Source organism: Lygodium microphyllum, chromosome 24 (assembly GCF_053477565.2).
Source record: "Lygodium microphyllum isolate KBCC chromosome 24, Lygodium_microphyllum_v1.1.10, whole genome shotgun sequence".
Classification (NCBI taxonomy): domain Eukaryota; kingdom Viridiplantae; phylum Streptophyta; class Polypodiopsida; order Schizaeales; family Lygodiaceae; genus Lygodium; species Lygodium microphyllum.
In genome coordinates, this window is record NC_141158.1 from 109272321 (window position 1) to 109293010 (window position 20690).

Genomic DNA, 20690 nt, shown 5'->3' on the forward strand with positions numbered 1-20690 from the left:
TATCTGTAAAAAATATGTTGCAAATGTTTAATAATCAGGAAGTAGAATCAGATATATACCTAAGTGGATATAATATGATATAAAAACTTACTTGTTTGTTATTAAGTTGGAAGACAAATGAGCATGGTAATTCAATATCTTCATTCTGTAAATCCATCCTCACTTGATGTACCGTACATGATGATCTAACCTTTAGGATTGAAATAATATCCTCATTGATCCAAACATCAAGATCCACTATAGGATCTTTGCTAAAATTATCAAGATTTTGGTCTAAAGCAACCAGACTACCACCGACATAATGCCATCTACTATAATAAAAGCTAAGGATAAAATTTTGAGTAGCAATCATATATTTACAAGCTATATAGTCTTGATATATCTTACATATAATTTTTCCTTCTATCCTAGTGTCCCATTCCTCATCAACAAATTGTATGACATATGATATGTTAGTCTCTTCATTGAAAGCATAGTCGTTGATCTTCTTATCTCAACATTAGAAAAGAAGTCAATAAATATATTAATAGACATGAACAAAGTAACTTTTCTTAACCTGCTTGAGATATTAGGTTATAATGCTCTTTGTATCTCATAAAATATTTTACATCTATAGCCCTCACTAGTAGTTGGACTTGGCAAAGGCCACTCAAAGCTTGAAAAATCGGGCAAAGGAAGGGGGGATATTGATCCTCATTGGCTGCGTTGTATGGGGACATTATAAGAATGATCATAAAAGAATATTCCATTCTATGCAAGCTCTATCTTCTTTCTACCTAATTACATTTCTTTTCCAATTGAACCATGCATCACATCAATAATATCAATAATAGACTCGACCGGTTGCCATTGCTCAAGATTAAAGGAATAGACATCTATAAGACAAACAAAAAAATTTTATAATGGAAAACCTTAAACCAAGTTCAAGAAAAGAAGAATTTAAGAATCAAATTTTTACAATTTAGTCTATACATTGGAAGATTTGAAGTTCCAAGTTTCAAATATAGCTCTCTATGCATAAACACATGTTACACCAATACCTCTCCAGGTTTTTCTTGTTACATGGTGATCCAACAGCCTTTGCTAATGATTGTAGGAATCCATCTTCCATCTTTTTGGAACGAGTTAAACACTGAAATTGATGTGATTTGGGAGCTTGGATGCCTTGTTGAAGGTTGAGTTTTTGTATCCATAGCGCGCGCGCACACGCACGCACACACACACACACACCCACACACACACACACACACACACACACACACACACACACACACACACACACACACACACAGAAGATTAGGCTACCACAAAGGAGGGAAAAACACAAGAGGGACAAAAGAAAGGAGGGAAAAAAATATGTGCCAAGCTTTTTACTAATTTGAACTTAGATTAAATGTGTCATTATCATTAATCCAAACATATAATTAAATAAAAGTGGTCGAGACAGTATATCATTAATGCAAAGAATGTCATAATCATGAATATAAATTTTACATTTTTTAAAATAGAAGTTCCGTTATGGAAGCTTTGCTCCTATTGATCTAGAGCACTCTCTTTCTATCTCCTAAAAGGCATTTTCAAGACCTCAAAACTCCCTAATGTGTATTCAAGATGGCTATGTGTGCTACTAGAATTGTTTTGGTACTAAAATTGTGTTATCTCTAAACCTAGCCCTTTGAGCTAACTAGGACATACAAAGAGCTACATTTTAACCAACATATCTTTGATACCATAGTTGTGTTATCTCTAAACCTAGCCTTTGAGGTTAGTACACTCAAATGGCCATAAAAGGACATAAGCAATAACCATTTTATAAAGATGAGATAGTTTTTGGTGCACTCTAATGGTTGTGAAATGAAATTTTCAACTTAGAATAATGATCAAGAGATCTTGATTAAGAGAAAATAACACAATGATTATAATTAATCTCAAAAAGTAAAACCTTCCAATTGATTTCCATGGGGTTAGGATGTTATGTAAATGATTACAGTTTTTTACTATGCTTAAGTTGGATACTACATTTTATTATACTTTCTAATCCTTTATACTCTATAGCATGAAGTTACGTCAAATCATCAAGTTTACTATTCTCGAGATACAATTGTGTTAAGAGAGCAACAATACTAATATTCAATTGATGGTCATTTAGATGTTGTACACATACATTTTTTGCACTCCCTATCCCTATGTGAACTTTGAGCACCTTACTTTCAACAAAATGTTGGTATTGTTGATTGTGTTATTGATGGATTGTATTTATGCCATTCTTCAACTAAATTTCTATTAAGTGTTGTTGACAAAAAAAATAATAATGACACAAAATGCTCATGAATATTAGCCAAATTTGAATCCAAACAAATTATACAAGGAATTAAAAGCAGTACTACTCCAACCATTACTGGAAGGTTGGAAAGAGTCCATGAGATAATAAAAAATCAAGGAGTCATAAGTAATCCAAAAAAGAGATAATAAAGATTGCCTCGATAACTAGAGACCCATGACCTTAGCATATAATTTTTTCACAAAAACTATGGCTACACATCTATCAATTCATTTGAATGAATGGATAAGAATTGAGCAAAAGGGATTCATCAAAGAAAGATATATTCTTGATTCTATGATAAACCTATAGGAAGGGTTTGAACATGTCCAAAAAGAAATAAGGACTTTATCTTTTTTAATATAGACTTCGACAAAGTTTATGGCAGATTAGAATGGACTTATATTTTACAATCTCTTGCTAATATGGGATTATGCAAGAAGTTTGTCAAATTTGTTAGCATCTTGTTTTGGAAATGCCACTGCTAGGGTTGCTATTAATGGAGACCTCCTTGACTGCTTCCCATTGAGGAGATCTATCAGACAAGGCTACCTACTAGCCCCTCATGTTTGCCATTGTTGCAGATGTACTGCGATGGTTGATTGACAATGAGATGAACAATGGCAATTTCTCGAGAATCCAATTACTAGGTAATAAGCAAATGATTCTTAACTAGTTTAAAGATGATACCAATGGAGCAGTAAAAAATTAACTTGTCTTAATGCGTACTTTTTGGAATTGTCTTTGAATCTTTTGTCTTGCTTCTAGTTCTATTGTAGTATTCTCTTGACTGGCTACTCAAAGAAGGGTGTAAAATTCTTGAAGAAGGAAAGGTATTCAATTTATTGGGTATTCCTATGGGATTTGGAGTCACATTGAAACAAAGGTGGGATTGGGTTCTAGAAAAACTAAAGAAAAAATTGGATTGATGGAAGGGACTATAGTTGAACCTAGCAAGAAGGGTTGTAGTACTTAAATACATAATTATCCCTACCACTCTATACTTCCTCTCATGTTGGGAACCCTCTTTAGCTAGTCTAAAATAGTTAGATAGCCTATTCAGAAATTTTCTATGGTCAAAAGATAGTGAAAGTTCAAGATCCCCAAGGTTGCATGGAGAATATGCACTCTAACTAAACAAAAGGATACCTTAGGCCTACCCAATCTGGAATTGATAGCCAATAGAATGGCCACCAAATGGATAGTACGAAGTTTTTATTTTCCTGAAGAGAGCTCAACTGTGCTAGTTCATAATAGTATGAGCCATTTCAAAATTGAATTGTCCACAAACGAACAAAAAGGGAAAGGAAAAAGTAATGTAGTGGAAGAGGAGATGAGAGCTACCCAATTCGTTATGGATGAGCTTAAAGCAAAGGTGGGTGTGGATCCCAAGCTTCTATTATGTCCTCAGCCTTTCAAATCACGAAAGAATATGCTTATTACTTGGGATGAAATGTAAACAGTGCTTACCCTACAAAGGGCATTATTTTGGAACTAGGTCTCATAAGTATGCCCTCATATGTCTCCCCAACACTATTGAGTATGTAATGGGTGGCTGTGCCATTTTTGAGTTGTGACTTTGTACCTCACACTTTTTTCTTTACTTTTATCAATATATTTTAACATCACCACTAAAAAAGAAAAAGAAAATTTCTTGTAAACATTATATCACAATTCTTATCAATCTACTTAAACTTTCAAATCTTTGAAATATGTATATATATATATATATATATATATATATATATATATATATATATATATATATATATATATAACTCTTGAAATGTTATGTAGAAAGCAAGCTTATAAAGAACATTCAAATCTTGAACTAGACAGAGCTTGGTATGCTACAATAACTCTCTCTCTCTCTCTTGCTCTCTCTCTCTAGGCCCATCTACTTTTCTTCTTGGGTATTTTTGCTCTTTCTTGTTGGAGTTTAAGCTCCAAGCTCGGCTCCAAGTCAAGTGTATCACAGAGATCACAAGAACCCAAGTCATTTGGGTCAAAAATGGACCTGTCAAAACAGCTCCCTATTGCATCTATTTGATAATAGGCAATAAGGCGTTCCATGAAATAAGGGTTGCGATATCCTCGTGATTTTCTCAAAACTTTATTGAAATGCAATGATTCTTTAACTTTTTTTTCTAGATAAGTAGAGAACTTCTCCTGTAGAGCAAGCGAACACCTGCTTGAAGGAGGAGGTGGCATAAAAGCTGGGTCAATCATATCCTGCCTTTTTCTTTCGAGCGACTGCAAATGTCTGTTGTCTTCAACGCATTGTTCTTCTGCTCTTCCTGCTCCTTCCCCTTTTTTACTCTCCATCTTGGCATAATCTTTATCGCTGTTATGTACCCTGATTCCTTGTCCTCGACTCTCTCTCTCTCCATCCTCTTCATCGCTGTTGCCGTACTCAAAAAGAAGGGCGATGACATTCGAGCTCTCATCCATCGAGCTGAGGCTATTCACGTTGTTATGTGAGCGGTGATCAAGAACAAGTCTCACCTCTCTCACAAGATACAATTCGAATTGAGGGAGAAGGCCCTTTGCTCTCCATTCTCATCTCCTTATATAGTTGTCACAAGTACTCTCCCACATATTAGGCTTTTGGCTTTTGGCTTTTGGCTTTCTTAAAAAGCTTAAGGCTTTTAGGCTTTTGGTTCCTTCGACGTTAATTTTTTTAAAAAGATAGTTGAATTGCGTTTTCAAAACGCCATCCTGCTCGTTCTCGTTATCACTGGCGTGGTGCCGCGAGGGAGGCCGCTAGGCATGATGGATGAGCTCCCAGATCATCTGCTTCTACGACCTCGAGCGCCATCTCCCAAGTCAGTCGACCTCGAGCGCCATCTCCCAAGTCAGTCACCGCTTCTACGACCTCGAGCGCCAGCATCGACATGCCCTCAAGGTTGGTTGCGACCTCCAGCAAGCTGCGCAAGTTTCAGTTTCAGGTTTATATTCACCCAAAACTCAGTTTCACATCTGCATGCTGTCCATATACAGATGCAAATCACCTTATAATTCGATCAAATATGTTGGGTTTGATACAGGATGCATGCAGATGATAGATACTTTATGCTAGTAACTGTATGCTCGTTGACAGTTGCTATATCTGCCTATGTTTGTGATTCAGGTGGTTGCCAATCATAGCTACGGTATTAATGTTGTTTCCTCAATTCCTGGCTACACTTCCTCGTGCTTGGCGGGGACTACCAGGGAGACGAGTATGCTAATGGAAAGGGATGTACAGGTGCTTGATCTGAAACTCATACTGTTGGATCAAATTTCGTCTCTCTTCTCCTGCCTTTTGCCATAGCAATATTTATTTCTTTGGGACATCCTTGTTGGCTCTCAATGTGTTAGAGACTGTGCATTCTCTAGGTTACTACATTGTCCTTGCATGAGGGAGGTGTTTACAATGCTAATCGAGGTATCGGTTTAGCAATTTTAGTACGCATTCAATATAAGCATTAATTGATTCAGAGTTAGTAACTCTAGATATTTAAGCATTTACTATATCATCAGAGTTTGTGCTGATGATATTAAGGGTTAGCTCAACATGATTTTATTGATTGAGAACATTCATACTTTTGGAATTTCAAGTATGGTATGCACACTTGAAAAACCAATGTGTCAGTTTTGATGTTAGATACGATGCTTTAGGGACTTGAGCAATGTTAGAGGTTAGAAGGCTTTCATGACCCTCAATTCCATTCTAAACATGGGCTATTGACATCTCAATAGAATTTGTCTTGTACTTCCTTATATCAGTATTGTTGGCTTGGGTAGCTCTAGTCTATTCGATTTGTATCTTAGATGATCAATACAACCCGGGTACACTTGGGTACCCCTAGTCTATTGTATCTTAGATGATCAATACAACCCATGTCTACCCGAGTCCGGGTTCACCTTCCATCATTCAAGTTGTCAAGTGTTTCAATTTATGTTGAAGTTAGCCCTTATCTTCTGATCTATCATAATCATGTGTCAACCTCATTTCAAATTTCTCATGTCACACTACTCGCCATTGCTCGACCTCTAGTATGTCCAAACAAGCTTAGCATGATATGACTCACCTCGTCGTCGTGCAAATGTCCTAATCCTCTAGTCATTCTACTCCTCTCATTTATGCCCTTGCTATCCTACAAAAACTAGATACTTTATCTTGCTATGGTTATAAGGATACTTTAGAGTCACTAATCGATTCTCAAGAAATAAATTTTCCCATTTTATCTAGGACTTTGCTAAGTCGTGCTAATGTCTCCCTTAATTACACCTTTCTCTGCCTCAAAAACTAACATTATCTTACTCTAATTTCGTAACTATAATCTTTCAAGAGTTTAATACCCTCACTTGTGTACTCATGATTCATATGTCATACTTATTCTAATTGAACATCCTCTAATCAACTTGTGATGTGAATTTGGAATGGATTCTCAACAATCTTAAATAAAATCTGGTTGAATGTCAAAACAATCATAATCTCTAATCCTTCCAATCTACATGTAATATCTTCCCTTGATTTAACTATGTAATTTCCAATGTCTAAGAAGGTTATCGCAAACTTATGATCAAAATCCAATAGTTGAAAGAGGAATATTACTCTAACACAACTCAATTAATTACACATTCTAGAGATAGATAACTCATGACTAGTCTTGAGTCAAATATTTGTAAGTCCAAACAGGACCCTAAAACCATACGATTGAAATAATCTTCAAATGGTTAAATGTAGCACAAGGGTAGAGATGTTGGCACAATGGGTCAATGTGGAAATGAGCTAAGAATCATTCCCCTTTGGTTCTTTGATAGTCAATGTCATAAAAAGATTTGTCCATCTTATGTTCCAAGTAACCAAAATGTCAATCAACTTGAAGCCTTCCTTACTTCTTCCTCCTCACATGCCTTGTGTAATTTGCCTTGCATTGTGAGCTTGATTTTTTTAGGAGGCTTTGGGAAAGAGAGGAGCTTCCTCACCTGTGCTTTAGTCCTCAAAACTTTCTTGCGACAACCTACCTCAAAGAATGGTTGTGCCCTAACTAGTGAATTCCCAAAACCATCCTCAACAGGCTGCAAGCTAATAAGTGGATGTGGTAGTTGCGACTTCGACACCTTTGCTTGTTGGACAAACATCTCCATTTGAAGAGCAAGACATCGAGCAAACTCTAGTAGTTCCACATAAACTTGTATCAAGCACACATTATTTTAAGACAACCATAATATTTATAGGTGGTCAAAGCTAAGATTGATCATACCCAACACTTACCACACTGGAAGAGTGTCTCATCAACAATTTGGTGTATTTGTGCAATCTTGTCCTCATTTGATGTCATCGATGAGATTAATAATAAACCTCCAACAATCAATGAATATTGATTTGCAACAATTTAACAATGATAGATTAGAGTTATTTGTACCTGCACCAACCCCACGGGGAGCCATGGGAAGCGGGTCCTCAACATCGGTTGGGGGGTCCATGCGGCATAAGAATCCATGACCTATCAAAATTCTCGAATCACAATAACTAAGCAACTTAGATTCTAAAAAGCACAACAAGAAACTTTTAGCAACAACATAACGACTCACGTGGTACATCTTTGTTGTTGGACAAGTCGTACAAGTTGTTGGGTATCTCACACGCCTTACTTACGCCTACGCTCATATGGGAGTGTGCGGGTGATCACTAGGACACTGGGGCACTTTTTACTCTCGGTAGGAGAGGTTTTTTCCCCCAGATTATGTGTACTATTTTGTATGTGCTTGTGGTGCACACTTACAGGCACTTACTGTGTTCGGGTGTGAACAGCCCCTTATAACTCTAAGGTATAAGGGTTATCATTTGTACTTTCAGCTTACACTCTATTCAGTACTATTGCATTGGGTGTCGTGCTCAACTCTGTCTCTCACTCTCACACTGTCTACTGCACTTCAGCTGCACCTCGATCCTCTTCCATCTGACATTTGGTATCAGAGCTCAGCTCTGAACTCAGCTTCTGCAGCACACGCCAGTCCTGCTCCAGCGTCAGACGTCACCTCAGCACAGGTACAACCTGTCGTCAGTTCTGTCAGCAGTGAGGCGCTGTTCCACAGAGCTGCCTCAGCACAGTACAAGTCGTCGCCAGCCTCCACCAGTACCCTGTCCGTCAGCAGCTCGCGAGCAGCACCAGGTCCACGTCAAAGTTAGTCTCGTCACGTCAGCTGCAGGCGCTGACGTATGCCAGCGCGCTGTCCAACAGTGCAGTCCTCGTCAGCCCAGGCGCCGCCTAAGTCGTCTGTTAGCCCATATGACTTCCGTCAGACCACCGTCAGTCCACCCGTCACACGCGACTGACCTGCGCCCGCCCGTCAACGTCACGTGCAGCCCGCAAGTCTGACATCAGCCCGTCCTGCCCGCCGTTTTGACCACGCGCAGCCAGCTCGTCTGACGACCACGTCAGCCTGTCCTGTGCCAAACTGCCCGCCGACCAGCACACGCCAGTCTGCTCCACGTCAGGTAAAATTTTCAACAAATTTTTTTAATTTCAGCCCAGAACACAGTTCTGGAAGCGGAGGTTCACACGCGGCAAGCACAGAACAAGTGGGGGGATAAATTTCATGCAAATTTCTAGACTGGATCGTCAGAAATTTTGGGGCTTTTGTGTATTTGGAGGACAGATGCATTTAAACTGCTGATACAGTCACAGACCGACTGTTTTTGACAGAGATTTTGGCAAAATTTTGGGGATTTATTCATAACAGTGTTGCACTGCACTGTTTGCACATTGGGAAACGTGCTGTGTCTGTCTGTGACACATTGAATGCACATTTTGGGGCTTTTGTAACAGACATTTGTGACAGAAATTTTGGGCAGAACATTTTGGGGCTTTTGATGTTTTAGTGCTGCTGAGCACTAATTGCATCTTGGGAAGCGTGCATCAGTGAGTTTTTTTTTGACAGAGTACCCTTTGCACATTAATTGCAGACTTGTGTTTGCTGCAATTTCTGGAAATTTGCAGATTTCCAGCCCAGACTGCATTGACATTGCTCTATTGCCTTTTGGGAAATAATGGCAAATCAGGGAGGAGATGTATTCACCTATGTGTCCAAGGAAGACCGATTGGATGGGAACAATTATTCCCTTTGGTATTTCATGATGAAGAATGTATTAGTGGCAAAAAATTTGTGGGATTATGTCAGTGGAGAGGAAGCACGACCGGGAGTTGTGGCTCCCGCTACTCCTCCTCCAGGAGGACGTGCAAGAGGGCAACCTCAGCCCCCTCCACCTCACCCCGCTCAGCCACTTCCCCCAAGAACTGCAGCTCAGAAAACTTGGGATACACGGGATGCACAGGCTATGTCGCTGATTGCATTGGCAGTTCAGCGTTCTATCATTCCTCATATTCGTTCAGCAGCTTCTTCACAAGAAGCTTGGTTGATATTGGAGCAGATGTTTGCAGGAAAGAATGAGACTCGCATCTCTTTCTTGAAGAAAGAGCTAGAGACTCTAAAGATGAATGAGGGTGATTCTATGCAGGATCATCTCAACAAAATTCAGGACTTGCGGGAGCAACTCATGAATGTGGATGAGTACTACTCAGATGCGCAGCTGATTTCTACGACATTGAATTCACTGGCTCCCTCTTACTTGGCTTTTCATACTGCCTTGAACCTCACTATGAGGATTTCGAAAGAGCCCATCACTTTCATTCAGCTTGTCAGTTTGCTTCTAGAGGAAGAGCAAACTAGACGGAACAGTGGTGTGGATGGTATAGCCTCTGAGCAGGCTTTTATGTCAAGGCAGAAGGGTAAAAACAGCCAAGGGAAAAATGCTTCGCAGAGTTCTTATAGTAGTAACACTTCACAGACAAGTCAGAAACAGGGGGGCACGCAAGCCAAGAAAGGAAAATGCCATTACTGCAAGAAGCCTGGCCACTACATCACTGAGTGCAGGAAGCGCATCGCCAAAGAGAAGAAGGAGTCAGGGATGTCTGTTTCTGCAGCTCCTTCCACTGCTAGTGAGTCCGCGTCCTTTGTTGCAGACAGGGACTATTGTTTTTACACTTGCAGTTATGATGTCTCTTGGGCTGATAGAGCATTTAGCTCTACAGAAGATGCTGACACTTGGTTCTTTGACAGTGGTGCTTCACGGCATATCACATCTCGTAGAGATTTGTTTGCTTCTCTTGGTGCACCTCCCGTTGGGAAGTCTGTTCAGTGTGCTAATAATGCATCATACCCTGTTCGTGGTATTGGGGAGATTCAGCTTACAGCCATTGATGGCTCTATTCTCCGCCTACAGGATGCTTTGTATGTGCCTGGCATTAAGAAGAATCTGCTTTCCATTTCTTCTATGGCACGTTGTGGTTTGCAGGTCACCTTTGATGATGACCGTTGTATGGTCCGTGACAAGGAACACATGACATTGGTCTTGACAGGTTCTCTGTGTCATGGGTTATATGAGTTGGATGCTCTTTCGGTAGATCAGTCTGCATATTTGACATCCACTCTTACTCCTGCTATGTTAGAGGCAGAGTTATGGCATGCTCGTTTGGGGCATGTAAACTATGGCAGCTTGATGCTATTACAGCGTACTCAGATGTTGGATGGATTACCTCTCTTGGAGAGACCTCCTGAGCATTTATGCGAGGGTTGCATTTTGGGGAAAATGCATCGTTTCTCTTTTCCCCGTGATGTTGCTTTTAGAGCAACAGCCAGATTGCAGCTTGTGCATTCGGATGTTTGTGGGCCCATGCAGACACAGTCATTGGGTGGTTGTTACTATTTTGTAACATTTATTGATGACTTTACACGTTTGTGCTGGGTCTACTGCTTGAAAAAGAAGTCAAAAGTGTATGATGCATTTTTGGCTTTCAGTGCACTTGTGGAAACTCAGTCTGGTTGCAAGATTAAGACTCTCCGTTCGGACCGAGGGGGGGAATACATGTCCTCTATGCTGAATTCTTATTTGCAGCAGAAGGGCATTATCCATCAGTACACTACTGCATATACTCCACAGTAGAATGGGGTAGCAGAGAGGAAAAATCGGTCACTCATGGAGATGGCCAGATGTATGCTGAAGGCAAAGAGTTTGCCTCATAGTTTTTGGATGGAAGCCGTCATGTGCGCTTGCCACATTTTGAACAGATGCCCTACCAAGGCCTTGAAAACCGTCACACCTTTTGAGGCTTGGCACAGCCGCAAACCTTCTGTTGGCCACTTCCGTACTTTTGGGTGTCTTGCATATGCCCATATTCCACAGGTACTTCGAAAGAAGTTGGACAACAAGGTTGTAAAATGCATCTTTATGGGATATAGCAGCGAAAGCAAAGGCTACAGACTCTATGATCCCGTGACCAAGAAGGTTTTTGTCAGCAGGGATGTTGTATTTGATGAAAAATCAGAATTATCCTTGGCTGGTTTTGATACATATCAGGCTGCCCGTGATGTCTTTGAAGGGCTGCTGCCCATCACATTTGGTGATTCAGCTGGTACTTCAGCAAATGAACCTAATGTTCAGCCAGCTGCTCCTATGGAACATGCAGTAAATCAGCACATTGCTGAAACTGAAATTCAGCAGGAACTTGTACACAGTCAGGAAGCAAGACAGGTGCCTAGATGGTACACGCAGACTATGAGAGATAGTCATTTGGATACACCCTTGGCTGGCCGTACTCGAAGGCAAACTCGACTGCATGATTCAGCACATTCCATGGAGTTTGTTATGGCAGCATGTACTCATGATAATGAGGAGCCTGAATGTTTTGAGGATGCACGACATAGTGTGCATTGGATGGCAGCCATGCAAGCTGAATTGGATTCTATTCATAAGAATCATACTTGGGATTTGGTGTCTTTGCCAGTTGGCAAGCGTGCCATTGGTACGAAATGGGTCTACAAATTGAAAAGGAATGCAGATGGATCCATAGATAAGTACAAGGCACGGCTGGTAGCTAAAGGCTACGCACAGAAAAAGGGCATTGACTATGAGGAGACCTTTGCTCCTACCTCCCGTATGACGACCATTCGGTCTATGATTGCCTTGGCTGCACATTTTGGTTGGAAAGTGCATCAGCTGGATATAAAGACTGCATTCTTACATGGGGAACTTCAGGAAGAAGTGTATGTACAGCAGCCCATTGGTTTTGCAGTTGAAGGCTCAGAAAATTTAGTATGCAAGCTGAAAAAAGCTCTATATGGTTTGAAACAAGCTCCACGAGCTTGGTACGCAAAGATAGATGCTTTCTTGCTTAGTCAGGGGTTTGTAAACAGCCCATCTGAGTCTACCCTTTATGTACATAAAGAGGGGGGATCCATGCTGATTTTGTGTCTATATGTAGACGACCTTTTGCTCACTGGAACACGTGCTGATCAGATTTCAGCATTCAAAAATAATTTACAGCAAACTTTTGACATGTCTGACTTGGGTATTTTGCACTATTACTTGGGCATCCAGTTTGTACATGATGCTAGAGGCATTGGATTATGTCAGTCAAGGTACATTGGGCAACTTCTTGAGAAGTTTGGCTTACAGGATTGCAAGCCAGTTTGTACACCCATGGAACCTGGGCTCAAACTGTCATTACATGATGACAGTGATTTGTTTGATATCCATACTTATGCTCCAGCAGTGGGATGTCTCATCTATCTATGCCACACTCGGCCAGACATACAGTTTGCCGTTTCAGTTTTAAGCAGGTACATGCATCAGCCTCGTATGTCGCATTGGCAAGCTGTGAAGCGTGTGTTTCGTTACTTGCAGGGTACTAGAGCTCTTGGATTGCTTTATGCCAAGGGGGGACCACTGCAGTTACATGCTTACAATGACTCTGATTGGGCTGGTGATTTTGATACTCGTCACTCCACTAGTGGCAATTGTTTCTTTCTTGGCTCGTCATGCATTTCTTGGCTTAGCAAGAAACAATCCACTGTTGCCACGTCGTCATGTGAAGCTGAGTACAAGGCAGCCTTCACTACTGCAGTTGAGTGCGTATGGCTTAGACGCTTACTTGCTGATTTGGATGTATCTGTTACGGAGCCTACTCCTTTATATACTGACAGTCAGAGTGCCATTGCAGTGGCACGGAACCCTGTGTTTCATGCTCGCACGAAACACATAGAGATTCACTACCACTTTGTCAGAGAGAGGCTACATGCAGGTGATATCAGCCTTGTCTACTGTCCTACCACCAACAATGTGGCAGACATCTTCACCAAAGCTCTTCCACGAGACAAATTTGAAGCATTTCGCGATGCTTTGAATTTGACGCCCTTTGGTGGCGGATGATCCTTGTACACTTGATCACTCTTCACTCCAGGGGGGTTTGTTGGGTATCTCACACGCCTTACTTACGCCTACGCTCATATGGGAGTGTGCGGGTGATCACTAGGACATTGGGGCACTTTTTACTCTCGGTAGGAGAGGTTTTTTCCCCCAGATTATGTGTACTATTTTGTATGTGCTTGTGGTGCACACTTACGGGCACTTACTGTGTTCGGGTGTGAACAGCCCCTTATAACTCTAAGGTATAAGGGTTATCATTTGTACTTTCAGCTTACACTCTATTCAGTACTATTGCATTGGGTGTCGTGCTCAACTCTGTCTCTCACTCTCACACTGTCTACTGCACTTCAGCTGCACCTCGATCCTCTTCCATCTGACACAAGTCCATGGATGCCTTGATGACATGGAAAAAATTTAAACCACTGATCATCAACACCTTTGCTTGGTGCTTGCAAAGGTTGCCACGTATGGCCTACTCACATGAGCAACATGCCCACTCACAATTTGCATTCTCAACTTTGTGCCACAGATCGATTCTACTTTGGCTCTTCACCAAGGCAACCTTGTGATCAACATCCAATAACCTTACATTATCATCTGGGATTCCTTTGGCGTGTTCCACCGAGCTTGCAACAACATCCAAGATATTAATTTTTTTTTTGAATCTAGCCTCCTTCAACATATCCTAATACCAATAATAAGAATGACAAGGGCCCAAGAGCATTTGTAAAAGCCAATCTACCCTTCGACCATGAATTGTCTTACGTCCAATAAGAAATCGTGATTTTAGAATCCCATGATAGGACTCAATGCTACCATTTGTCTCTTGATTTGAGTGTGGCGAATTCCGAGCTGCTTGAATCCACGTTCCTTGGAAAGTAAACAATAAAATTAGGCAAATAAGAGAGGGGAAAGAATTAACTAGGTCACAAATCATTACCTATTGATGCCATCCACTGGTCCTTAAAGTACTCAACGAAGTCCTCCTTCTCCATGTATCTATGTAAAAAGTCATCCACTAGATCTCTAGCTTCTTGCTCTGTATTCACGTTATTGGTGTGCACTTGGCTTCGCATGTTCATTATCTAGCCTAGCGCCCTAAACATGTTTGCCCGTTTGGAGGTATCGGAAACCTTCTTGATCAAGTTCTTTAACCAAGTCCATCGGACTTGCCAAATGCAAAGGTATATTGGCACGCCAAAGACCTCCCTATTGCAAATAACAAAATATAATGAACCTCCAATCCCATGAACCATCAAACGAACCTCCAATCCCATGCACAATGCAACATAAAAGTGCCATAAATCGACAATCAATATGGAGGAATGCTTTATAGATGGCTTACCTAATAGCTTGTATTTCTGCAAGCGCATCATCTACCATAAATGCATTAGGCTGTTATGATTTTTTTGCATCAAACATTCGATCTCGAAAGGCCAGTATCCATGCTCAAATGTTAACCATGATGCTCGAAGATGTAATGACCCATGCAACAGGGACGCCATTACGATGAGTGTCAAACACCAAGATGGTGTATAGATGAAACTACAAAAGACCATTCTTGTTAACATTAATAAACTTTTTTCAATGAACATAAAAATTAGTGTAAATTTGTTTTCTAATACTATACCTTATATTTGTTAGTTCCAAATGTGGCATCCATTGCCAACAACCCATCGTTCCCATGCACTTTTGCCATCACTAGTTGCCAATCAGTTTGCACACCAAGCGCAAATGCATTCCCTTTTTCCTCACCAAAGAGCTAATAAAAAAAAGGTTTGGCTCTTATCGGTAAGGACCCAATTGTGGACTCTTCGTGCATCATCCTGGTCCGTTTGCAAAGTGACAGCTTCCAACTTGCTTGAAATATTTAAAATATCCTGCAATGTAAGAATCTCTTATGGTCTTCAAGATACGATCTTTGGCACCCCTATGCACTGTGTGTATATGTTGCTGCAAAACTTGTTGTGGGGTATACCCTTTGTGAAGCATGTCACAGATCCATTATTTCATCCTCACTGACAGCCATGGTGCAAAGGCCATCCTTGCATTGGACTGTCCAGTGTATAGTGCACCATGACACACATTTCCTTTTGCATCAACATGCTCGTATTGTATATAATTCAAATGGAAAATTGTGGGCCAAAGTTATAGTTGTGTAGCCATGAAGTAGCATTGACAACCCACAATATAGGTTTGGGACTCAACCCTTCATTTGCCGGCCTTCTTTTGGATTTTCATGGATGGTGGGTTATCACGAGCATCAATCGGACCAAAGTTACACCAAAAGATATAGAATAAAAATAAAATATAACATTCAACACCCGATAAGCTGCATATGACTATCTAGCATTGGACGTAGAAGTTTGCCTGGTGCATTCTTTGAGGTTAATTGCTTGCGAAATCTAGTTGGAGCATCCTTTCTTTGGGATTCACTGCATATGAAATCATCCAATCGGTTCCATGTAATGTACGTGATGTTCTGGATGTCAAATTTTGATGATGGATTTGAACGTGCCTCCCATTGAAGACTTGAGGCATCAAAGGGACTGGATGGAAGATTTTGGACATAAATTTTTTGATTGGCAATAGTGGATGTGGAATGTTTGACATTGACAGGAATCATGGTGAAAGGTACAAATGGCAGCTTCAGAAAATAGTAGAAAGGTGTGTTTTGTTAAGCTGTGGGTAGCTTTGTTACGTTGCTTAATAAACCAGTAGAAATGGTAGCTTGATGGATGAGGACTGTTAGAAAGGGAAATGGAGGAGGAGGGCGCTGTCTTGAGAGAAGAGGAAGGAGAGCAGATCTCTCTTTTGAGAAATCCAACTAGTGTTGTTAGGAGAGCCGAAATGGAGGAGTGATTCTTTTTTAAAAAAAATTAGTTTTTAAAAGTGTAGTGGTTGTTCGTAACGACTCAATTAATAGAGGAGGGAGAGTGTGGGGCGGAATCATAGCTGCAGGCAGCACTGTTAGAAGTAGACCCCATGGGCCATGGATGCAAGCTTGATGCCATCTATCCACCATCCCATAGTAAATCTCAGTTTTACTCTGATTGAAGTTTGCGACCTCTTCATCCTACGTGCACAAAAGACAAAAAACCATGCTTGAAATCTATCCTAGGGCATCGAGGGCAAGGAATTAGGGCACGTAATGGTGATGAAGATGATGCAATATGGAGAGTAAAAAAGGGGAAGGAGAAAGAAGAGCAAAAGAACAATGCGTTGAAGACACCAAACTTTTGCAATGTAATGAAGGAGACCTAGGAGAGAGAAGGAGAGAAGGGAGAGACTGCAGAGAGGAGAGAGAAAGGGGAAGAAGATGAGAGAAGAAGAGAGAGAAAGACTAGCAAAAGAGAGAGAAAGACAGAAAAAGAGAGAGAAAGAGGAGGGAAGCCATGAAAGCTAGAAGGAAGGAGAAAGGAGAGACTTGATTATTGATGCCCTAATTGGGTCTCTCAATACCTTATATACTTAATGCAGGCCCAAAACTGTTCGAAAATAGATGGCTGTCTACTGCAAAACAGGCCCAAATCGAGTCATCTTCAGCCAAGGTTGCTGCCTCAAGGTGAGGGGACTGCTCTAGGGGAGTGCTGATGTAGATAGAGCTTTCTTTCAACCCCCGGGATGAAATGGATAACCTGCATGGTAAGCATCACTAGCATACAGGTCATCCATGCAAGCGTGGGTCTCTGCACTACCACCGGGGTCAAATGGAAAGTGGTTATCCTTTCCATGCATTGGGTTACCATCCACAACTAAAGCTAGAATGGTCAATACGACTAGTTGTTGTCACAAGACTGTGACAACTATTACATTTTTGTTGATTTCTTTATTACATATTTTATTTGGTTTTTCTTTTTGGAAGGATCCCTCTTGAAATCTAAACGCTTGAGTTGCATGGCTAGTATGTGAAACGGACAGGAATGTCTAGTGAGTCAAGATTGGACAGTTAAGGTCCAGTACAAGTCTGGAAGAGATTGATGGCACTGTAGATTGACAAGCCTGGAAGAGACTTGTGAAAGTGTATATGGATAAGTGTGTTGAAGAACTAGCCTGGAAGAGACTAGTTGAAAGTGAAGATGGTCAAATCTCCAAGAGATTAGTCCATGTGGGGTCATCAGTGGAAATTCACTTTCAGTTGAGCTACATTGCAAATTTGGATGTAGCCAAAGTCTGCAAAGATGGTCAGAAGACTGACTAGTGGGATGCAATGGAAGCAACTCCTAAAATTTGGGGAGTTACTATTTTTGGACCCCAGAATCTGTTCACATCATTATCTTCGTTTTTGCACGAGGATCAATCCTCTGGTTGTGCTGGGGTCAAATTCTGCACCGAGCATGGAGAATTTTAGACCGGAAGGTTGGAACGGAAAATATCTTCCAGTGCTGCCACTTGGCACAAATTGGTGTACTTACCTCTTTAAAGAGGGCTGGCGTGCAGTTTTTGGGCTTAGAAGGGCTCATTTGAGAAGGACAGTTGCTGATGGAGAGCTCTTGAGAGCTGGCCTACCTTGTCTATGATGCACAGGGGCTGGGCTTGCTTCCTACTCTCTCTCTCTCTCTCTCTCCCCCTTGACAGTATGGTTATGCTGCAGAATCAAGGGCCTTTCTTCTGATTCAGGTATAGTTGTGTGGAATATGCTGTTTTTGCATGAGGCAAGAGCCTCTTTTCTTCAGGAACAGGAGCAGTTGTTTGCTGCCCACAAGCAGGAATAGGTGAGGGTGGTAACCTCACCAAGCAAGTGTCTGAAACAGCACTAAATCAGTTCTGATTCTGGACTGTTCAGAGGCTATTTCAGAGCCCAATTGATGCTAGAATCAAGGGGCATTTGGCCCAGATGATGCAGGACAGTGCAGGGAACAATATGAGCTGAAAACAGGTGTCAGAACAGGTCTGAACCAGTAATTACAGTGGGCTGAGCAGTACAGGGAACGGTATGAGTTGTAAACAGGTTTCAGAACAGGTCTGAACCAGTAATTACAGCAGATTGCAATGGTCAATTCTGCACTCCAACCAGAAGATTCAGTCTTGGGCAGAGTTTCCCCTCCTGGTCAACTTGATTTGGGTCAGTAATTGTACTGTTATGCTGTCAAATTTCACCCAGAATAGGTGAAAGACAGCCCATTGTACTTTGTCACTTTTAAAAATAAAGAAATACCGCAAGGGGCGCCTAACTTAGGGGCCAACAGGGTGTCTGTGGGCAACAGGAGCATTCTAGCTTCCTGTTTTTCTTCTTGATTCTGTGTCTTTAAGTTCAGGTAAAGTGGGCGACTGTGAATTGGGTGAAAGCATTTATATATTTTGGTTGTACACTACCACCCTTCCCAGTGAACAGGCCGGTTTCATGGTTCCATTGCTGGGATCGAATCACTTTTTCCCTAAAGAGTGAGCCAGGGTTTGTTTGGGTGTAAGACACAGAATTGTGCATTATGGCTGATAGAAAGGAAGACACCAGAGAGGAAGCATCTGCATCACAGGAGATCCCTGTTATTCATGAGGTGGGAGAGTCTTCTAGATCTCCACAGTTTGTTACTCCTGTTATGGTTGAGCCACAAGTTCTTACGGCTTCTTCTATGGATGAAGACATTTTCAAGACTCAGTTAGTTGCTGCTGTGAGTATGTTTACTCAAGTGATGCAGAATCCAAGGTTTTTGGCATTTTTGCAGCCCTCCCTACCTTTACAGCAAGTTGGGCAATCTGCAAAGATTTCGGATTCAGTAGAGGTCTAGGATAAGGGTAAGCATGCTGCAAAATCAGTGGAAACACCAAGGCAGCTTGCGGAGTCCATGGAGACTCCAAGATTGGTTCCGACTGTCCAGGAATAGGTGGCGGAAACGCTAGTTACACAAGCATTGCCAGTTCAGCTCGCCACTTTACAGCAGCCAAATGTTGGTTTAAATGGACAGGGAAACAGTTTTCAGGCTTTACCACAGGTTTTCCCACCGACCTCTATACATCCTGGGTACTTTGGAGGTGGATCTGTATTTCAGAGTATGGCTGGTTATGCGCCTGGAAACCAGATTTATGTACCAGAAATAGTGTTTGGGGGTACACAGGGTTTTATGCCAAACCCCATGTATGGTAATATAGGCATGCAGCCTGGATTTCAGGGTGTTCAGGGCAGTTTTGGCATGCCACAGGGCACTTTTGGTATGGCTGGTTATCAAAATCAGCAAGCAAGTATTGTGTCTACAAGCCCTGTAGTCAGTGGTCCGGCAACTCCTATGCCACCTGTTAGTGTTCCTATGTTGCAGGCATATCCTACGGACCCTTTGATGGCTCATGAGAAGCCAAAGCCATACAAGGAAGGTGGTGCAGCCGTACAGTTTGACATCTTTCGAGGATTTGAAGATAGGACTAAGGCTCTTTCTTTCTTACAGCAGTTTGATGCCCCATTTGCAGGAGGGAACTTTACAGAGCCTTCTAAGGTCTGGAAAGCTGCCACTTTTCTTAAGGACAATGCTAGGCAGTGGTGGAGTACACTGTTGATGCAAGGACAGGCTCCTGCCACTTGGACTTACTTCAAGCAAGTATTTGCTTCTGCTTGGTTGACCAATGAATTTGAGATCGATGTTATGTCAGCTTGGCACAATTTGGATGCATCTAAATGCAAGGATCTGGAAGACTATAACAAGAAGTTTTGGGAGGCCTTACTTCCAGTCACTTCTTATAGGGTTGTGCCATTGACCGAGCAGATAGAGAAATATTGCTGCGGGCTGCCCAAGGAACTCCGGAATTATTGCACAAAGACAAAGGTCACCACTTTGACTCAGTTAATTGAGAATGCCACTATAGGAAATGCATTATTGTTGGGACAGTCAAGTGGTTTTGGGGGCAGTATTAAACAAGACATCTGAAAAATTTTCAGCAAAGAAGCCATTTGGTAAACAAGTTTCTCAGATTTTTCAAAGCACAGGTAAATCTTGGCAGTTCAAGAAGAAGCCAGCCAAGTTCTTTAGACAGTAGCCAAAGGACCAGAAGAAACCTTTTGTGCGCAAGTCTCTTGAAGAGAGAAAGGCTTTAATGGCTGAGAGGAAGTGCTTTATTTGTGAGCAGGCTGGTCATATTGCGTCTAACTGTCCGGACAAGAATAAGAGATCAGCTGATGATGAT

General features: G+C 41.4%; 1 long non-coding RNA gene across 4 annotated transcripts in view; it reads left to right on the top strand.

Annotated features, from left to right (window-relative positions):
• Positions 1 to 4937: 4937 nt before the first annotated feature.
• The window catches only part of LOC148015510 (uncharacterized), a 170023-nt gene continuing 154270 nt past the window's right edge, over positions 4938 to 20690 (top strand). For 3 of the 4 annotated variants that reach the window (XR_015688392.1, XR_015688391.1, XR_015688390.1), the window contains exons 1-2: positions 4938 to 5225; positions 5451 to 5567. This is a non-coding gene — a long non-coding RNA (uncharacterized LOC148015510). Of the gene's footprint in view, positions 5269 to 5450; positions 5568 to 20690 lie in introns of all 4 variants that reach the window. The other variant, XR_015688389.1, reaches the window with a different exon arrangement.